This window comes from Otolemur garnettii, unplaced genomic scaffold (assembly GCF_000181295.1).
Source record: "Otolemur garnettii isolate 467f Iridium unplaced genomic scaffold, OtoGar3 scaffold00095, whole genome shotgun sequence".
Classification (NCBI taxonomy): Eukaryota; Metazoa; Chordata; class Mammalia; order Primates; family Galagidae; genus Otolemur; species Otolemur garnettii.
The window spans coordinates 1387675-1394962 of NW_003852490.1; the positions used below are offsets into that span (position 1 = coordinate 1387675).

The following is a 7288-nucleotide window of genomic DNA, read 5'->3' on the forward strand; positions in this document are numbered from 1 at the left end:
TGGAGTTTGCACGACCTCCCCACGTCCCCACGTCCCCACGTCCTCACGTCCTCACATCCTCCCCACGTCCGCACATCCTCCCCACATCCACACGTCCTCCCTACATCTGCACAGGTTTCTCTGTTTCTTCCCACATCCCAAAGATGGACACGTCAGATGAAGAGGTGTGTACCTGGTCCCAGTGTGAGTGAGGAGGGGTGTGTGTGAGTGTGTCCTGTGATGGAACCGCCTCCTGTCCAGAAATAGTTCCTGCCTTACACCCTGAGCTGCCAAGAATTGCTACACCTGCAACCCTGAATTAGAAGAATAAAAGAATTATTATTATTTTATTCATCTTTCTTAAATGTATATATATTCAGATTTATCTCAATGTTTAATGTTAGAAGGGCTTGGGGTCTTTAGAAGTTCGGCGACAGCTCTGTGATGAGAATCTGTGTGATCTCCCAGACGCGCCTGTTTATATCAATTCGCCCATAGGAAAACTGGTTTTGTTAGATTTTGTTTCACCTAGAGTCCCAGTTTCCAAAAAACTATTGATAACATTAAGTGAGGACTTATTATATCTGAGAAATGTGCTAAAAAAGCAATATTTCTGCAACTAATATTACATTTAAAGGAGAAATGTTGTGTGTTTCCTTTGAATTTGGAAACGAGACAAGAATGTCCACTATCACTACTTTTCTACAGCATGCAGGAGGTCTAGCCAGCCAAATAAGACAAGTTATAGAAATAAAAGTTACAAAGACAAGAAAAGACATAATATTGTTTATATCCTCACATGATATGGCTGTGAATATAAGAAATTGAAACAAATATATAATCTAATTAATAACAAAATTTGGAAAACTGCTGGATATAAAGTTATTATACAAAATTAATTTAATTTCTATCTACTAGCCAAAACAATCAAAATAAATTTGTAAGTATTTATAATAGCATCAAAAACAAAACACTTAAAATAAATCTAACAAAAAAATCTTTCTGAGATAAATTAATAAAGACCTATCTAAAGGCCATGTTCCTGAATGGGAAGACTTGTGGCTTTTGTCAATACTCAATTGATCTAAAGAGTCAATGCAATTTCAATCAAAATGCCAGCAAGCATCTTTTACTCACTCATACACTCTGTTGAAAAAAAGAGAGCAATCTTTGGTCATTCCACCCTGAATGTGCCTGATTGCACCTGATCTTGGAAGCTAAGCAGGGTTGGGCCTGGTTAGTACTGGGACGGGAGACCGGGTTGGAATACCAGGTGCTGTAGGGTTTGAAAAAAAAGAAAGAGCAAACACAGAAGAGAACATACATAGAATTCCATGTACAAGGCGTTTAAAACCTTATTTATGTTAATAGATGTACGTATAATAGAGAATATTTATGATAAACATGACACAATATTCGTTACCTCTGTAGAAGGAAGGTATTGACTACAAAGAGACTTGGGGGAGCTTCTGAGATTCTGCAAATATTCCACAACTATCCATGTTACATGGATGTAGGCATAAGTTAAAAATTCATTAAAATTTATGCACTTGGTTTTCTGAATGTATGTTATGTCTCATTTTTAAATGCTAAATTATTTGATTCTAAAACAAGCAATACAGAGTACCTTGGATTTATACCAATGAAATTTAGAGAAATTTTTATCTCACAGATTTAATTCAATGCTCCAAGCCATTAAGAGAATATTGAATCTGATTCCATGATCTCTGGTAATAGCTATTTGTGATTTAAATTGAATAGCATTGAAGTGAGAATATGACTTTTGGCACTAGAAAGCTTATACAAATTCGTTGGGTGTTTTATTCACTGAAATCCTCTTAATTTTGGACTCTTGCTGCCTAAATTTATTCAACTTATCACAAGGTTATGATAAAAATTTAGTCAAATGATTCACTGAAATAGACTAGAACTCATTATCTCCCAAATGACACTATTTTGTTCATATTAATCAGGTATTTTGTGTTCCTGAATTTTATCCCTACAGATATTTCTATGCTTATTCTATCAGTTAAAAAATGAGATGTATTAAATTCCCACTGTTATTGTACATTTCCTTTTATTTTGTCAATTTTTTGAGGCAATAAAGTATATGCAAATTTAAGACAGTTATAACTTCCTTGTGAATGGACTTATATCCTTAGAATGTCCTTCTTCATTTCTAATTTATTTAAAGTGTACTTTGGAAATGGGACAGCTATAACAGCTTGCTTTTGATAGTTTGAAAGATAAATTCATTATATCATTTTACTTTGACTGTTTCTGTAATTTTAAATTCAAGGTTTATCTCTTGCAAATGACATATAGTTCAATTTTGGCTTTTTGATCCAATTAAACAATTGTTTTTCAGGTTTTTTTTTTTAATTGTTGGGGATTCACTGAGGGTACAAGAAACCAGGTTACACTGATTGCATCTGTCAGGTAAAGTCCCTCTTATAATTGTGTCTTGCCCCCAAAAGGTGTGGCACACACCAAGACCCCACCCCCTCCCTCCTTCCCTCTCTCTGCTCTTCCTTTCCCCATCCCCACCATGTCATTAGCTTTCATTAATTGTCCTCATATCAAAATTGAGTACATAGGATTCATGTTTCTCCATTCTTGTGATGCTTTACTAAGAATAACATGTTCCACTTCCATCCAGGTTAATACAAAGGATGTAAAGTCTCCATCTTTTTTAATGGCTGAATAGTATTCCATGGTGCACATATACCACAGCCTGTTAATCCATTCCTGAGTTGGTGGGCATTTAGGTTGTTTCCACATTTTGGTGCTTGTAAATTGAGCTGCAATAAACAGTCTAGTGCAAGTGTCCTTATGATAAAAGGAATTTTTTTCCTTCCAGATAGATGCCCAGTAATGGGATTGCAGGATCAAATGGGAGGTCTAGCTTGAGTTCTTTGAGGATTATCCATACTTCCTTCCAAAAAGGTTGTATTAGTTTGCAGTCCCACCAGCAGTATAAAAGTGTTCCCTTCTCTCCACACCCATGCCAGCATCTGCAGTTTTGAGATTTTTTGATGTGGGCCATTCTCGCTGGGGTTAGATGGTATCTCAGGGTGGTTTTGATTTGCATTTCTCTAATAATTAGGAATGATGAGCATTTTTTCATATGTTTGTTAGCCATTCATCTGTCTTCTTTAGAGAAGGTTCTATTCATGTCTCTTGCCCATTGATATATGGGATTGTTGGCTTTTTTTTTATGTGGATTAATTTGAGTTCTCTATAGATCCTAGTTATCAAGCTTTTGTCTGATTCAAAATATGCAAATATCCTTTCCCATTGTGTAGGTTGTCTATTTGCTTTGGTTGTTGTCTCCTTACTTGTACAGAAGCTTTTCACTTTAATTAAGTCCCTTTTGTTTATTTTTGTTGTCATTGCAATTGCCATGGGGCAGTTTTCTTCATGAAGTCTTTCCCTAGGCCGATATCTTCCAGTGTTTTTCCTATGCTGTCTTTGAGGATTTTAATTGTTTCATGCCTTAAATTTAAGTCCTTTGTCCATCCTGAATCAATTTTTGTGAGTGGAGAAAGGTGTGGTTCCAGTTTCAGTGTTTTACATGTGGATATCCAGTTCTCCCAGCACCATTTATCAAATAGGAAGTCTTTCTCCCTGTGTATATTCTTGTTTGGTTTATCAAAGATTAGGTGGTTGTTAGATGTTAGTTTCATTTCCTGGTTTTCTACTTGATTCCAAATGTCTATGTCTCTATTTTTGTGCCAGTACCATGCTGTCTTAACTACTATGTCCTTGTACTACAGCCTAAAATCTGGTATGCTGATGCCCCCGGGTTTGTTTTTATTACTAAGAACTGCCTTAGCTATACGGGGTCTTTTCTAGCTCCATACAAAATGCAGAATCATTTTTTCCAAGTCTTGAAAGTACGATGTTGGTATAGCATTGATTGGTTGATTGCTTTGAGAAGTATAGACATTTTAACAATGTTGATTCTTCCCAGCCATGAGCATAGTATGTTCTTCCATTTGTTAATATCTTCTGCTATTTCCTTTCTTAGGGTTTCATAATTTTCTTTATACAGGTCCTTCACCTCCTTTTTTAGGTCTAATCCTAGGTATTTCATTTTCTTTGAGGCTATGGTAAAGGGAGTTGTGTCCTTAGTTAGCCTCTCTTCTTGGCTGTTATTGGCATATACAAAGACTACTGATTTGTGGACATTGATTTTATATCCTGAGACATTACTGTATTTCTTGATGACTTCTAGGAGTCTTGTGATTGCGTCTTTGGGGTTCTCTAAGTATAAGATCATATTGTCAGCAAAAAGGGAGAGTTTGACCTCCTCTGCTCCCATTTGGATGCCCTTTATTTCCTTGTCTTGCCTAATTGTATTGGCTAGAACTTCCAGCACTATGTTGAATAGTAATGGTAACAGAGGACAAAATTGTCTGGTTCCACTTCTAAAAGGAAAAGCTTTCAGTTTTACTCTGTTCAGTAGAATATTAGCTGTGGGGTTGTCATAAATAGCTTCAGTTTAAGAAATGTGCCACCCTATTCAGTGTGTTAATTAGAAAAGGATGCTGGATTTTATGAAATGCTTTTTCTGCATCTATTGAGAGGATCATGGTCTTTGCTTTTGCTTCTGTTGATACAGTGAATAACATTTATGGACTTGGGTATGTTAAACCAGACTTGCCTCCCTGGGATGAAACCTACTTGATCATGATGTATGACTTTTTTGATGATAAGCTCTAATCTATTGGCTAGGATTTTTTTTGAGAATTTTCGCATCTATATTCATTAGTGAAATTGGTCTGAAGTTCTCCTTTTTAGTTGGATCTTTTCCTGGTTTGGGTATCAGGTTGATGTTTGCTTCATACAATGTGTTGGGGAAGATTGTTTCCTCCTCAATTTTTTGGAATAATTTCTGAAGTATGGGAATAAGCTCTTCCTTGAAGGTATGATAGAATTCTGGTGTGAAACCATCCAGACCAGGGCATTTTTTTGTTGTTGATTTTTTTATTGTTTCTTTAAAACCCAGTGCTTTAAATTGGTCTGTTCAGGTGCTGTATTTCTTCCTGGCTAAGTCTAAGGAGAGGATGTGATTCCAAATATTGATCCATTTCCTTCACATTGTCAAATTTCTGGGCATAGAGTTTCTTGCAGTATTCAGAGATGATCTCCTGTATCTCTGTAGCATCAGTTGTTATTTCCTGTTTATCATTTCTGATTCAGGTTACTAGAGATGTTACTTTTCTATTTCTAGTTAGTCTGGCCAAAGGTTTGTCCATTTTATTTATTTTTTCAAAAACCCAGTCCTTGTTTCATTAATTTTCTGAATGATTCTTTTGTTTTCAATTTCATTGATCTCTGATTTAATTTTGTATATTTCTTATCTTCTGCTGGGTTTAGGCTTAGATTGTTCTTCTTTGTCCAATTCCATCAGATGGCTTGTGAGTTTGTTGATGGGCTCTCTTTCTGTTTTTCAAATGTAGGCATCTAAAGTGATAAATTTTCCTCTCAGAACTGCTTTTGCAGTATCTCACAGGTTTGGGTAGCTTGTGTCTTCATTGTTGTCATGCTCAAGGAAGTTAATGATTTCCTCTCTTATTTCTTCCTGCACCCAACTCTTATTCAGCATAAGGTTATTTCATTTCCATGCCTTTGTGTGGGGTTGAACGTTTTTTTTTTGTTGTTGTTGTTGTTGGTTTTTTTGGAGTTGAATTCCACCATTAGTGCCTTGGTCTGAGAAGATACAAGGTAAAATTTCAATTCTTTTGATTCTGTTGAGGTTTGTTTTGTGTCCTAGGATAGGATCAATTTTGGAAAATGTTCCATGGGGCAATGAGAAGAATGTATATTCTTTATCTTTGGAATGGAGTGTTCTATATGCTCAAAAATGATAGTTTTCTGCCTTATATTGATACAGGGAAGTGGCATTCCAGCCATTGCAGCCAGAGCTGAGAGGAGGACCTGTGATCTCCACCTGGGGTTGTAGCAGCCTGCAGAGGAACAGGCAGGTTGGAGGGTAGGCAAGGGGGCCACAGGAGGCTCCGGTGGCCGGAGGGGTGGACAACTGCTGGGGGGACACCTCCAGGTTGTTGGTGGTATCTCCGCCCAGTCCTCTGTCTGCCTCCCCTTGCATTTGCAGCTGAAGAGGGAACCACCTATTTCCCACCTATTTTTCATGAATGGACTGTTTTCATGCATTAATGCATTCATTCACCTTGCCCAAGCAAAAGGGACTGTATCCATTCATTGATATACTCATTCATCTTACCACAGCCAAAGGGACTGTATCTATTCACTGATACACTCATCATCTTACCCCAGTTGAAGGGACTGTATCCATTCATTTGTTACCAAAAATATACAAAGGTCCCATGCCACTATATATACAGACCCTAGACAAAGAACTCAGGAAGAGAGGAGATTTTCTGACTTAAGTCTTTCCCTCTGCCAGGAGCTCTGGTGATTTTTCTGTATTTTTTTCTGTAAAATAAATCCAGTCTTACCACTGATCTGTAGTCCATGGATCCATTCTCTGAATCCCCAAAACCAAGGATCTACTGAATAAATTCCAGTATCAATATGAATTATTTGTGCAGTATATGCTTACTTTATTTTCTTTTTTATGGATACTTCTAATACTATATGTTTTTAACTAAAGCGCTTATAGTATTCCTTTTTTGAAGGCAGAATCTGTCATTTATATTCTAAAATTCCTTTTCACTGTACTATGCATTATAGATAATCATTAGTTATTCATTTTGTAAGAGGAGAAACCGTTTCAAATTCCGGACCCCTTAGCTGTAAAAGTTACATAATGATCTAAGTAACTATCAGTCAGTCACATCAGCGAGTCCTCCCCTGGTTCTAATACTGTGAAGGCTATCACGACCCTGGCCAGAAGAAGAAACACCAGATGTACAGCTTGGGGAAGTATCAAACACTGAGTTCTTCCGCTAGAGATCAGAAGGCTAGATGATGGATGTCTAAAGACAGTAACTTTGGGGGAGGGTATAAGAGCTCTGTGAAATTCTGTCAAAGGCAGGCAGGCTTTGAGAATGATCTCCCCATCTTTCTAGGATTATGGCTCTTGGTAATAAAGCACAAATTTCACCTACAAGAGTGTTTGGCTCATGCTCTTGGTTCCAGTGCTCTGTTTATAATTTAATTGAATAACAAACTTACTCATTGTTAGAGCATTTAAAACAAGCCTTTTTTACTCTATACTCTAAACACTGCTGGTGTCTGAAATAATACATATTATTTCCAAATCATTTCACTACAGCTTCATTTGGGAAGAATTCACCGCCACCTCCACTGGGCTGCCTCC

General features: G+C 37.0%; 1 pseudogene; it reads left to right on the plus strand.

Annotated features, from left to right (window-relative positions):
* Positions 1 to 1145: 1145 nt before the first annotated feature.
* On the plus strand, positions 1146 to 1264 carry LOC111727141 (annotated as a pseudogene).
* The last annotated feature ends 6024 nt before the right edge of the window (positions 1265 to 7288 follow it).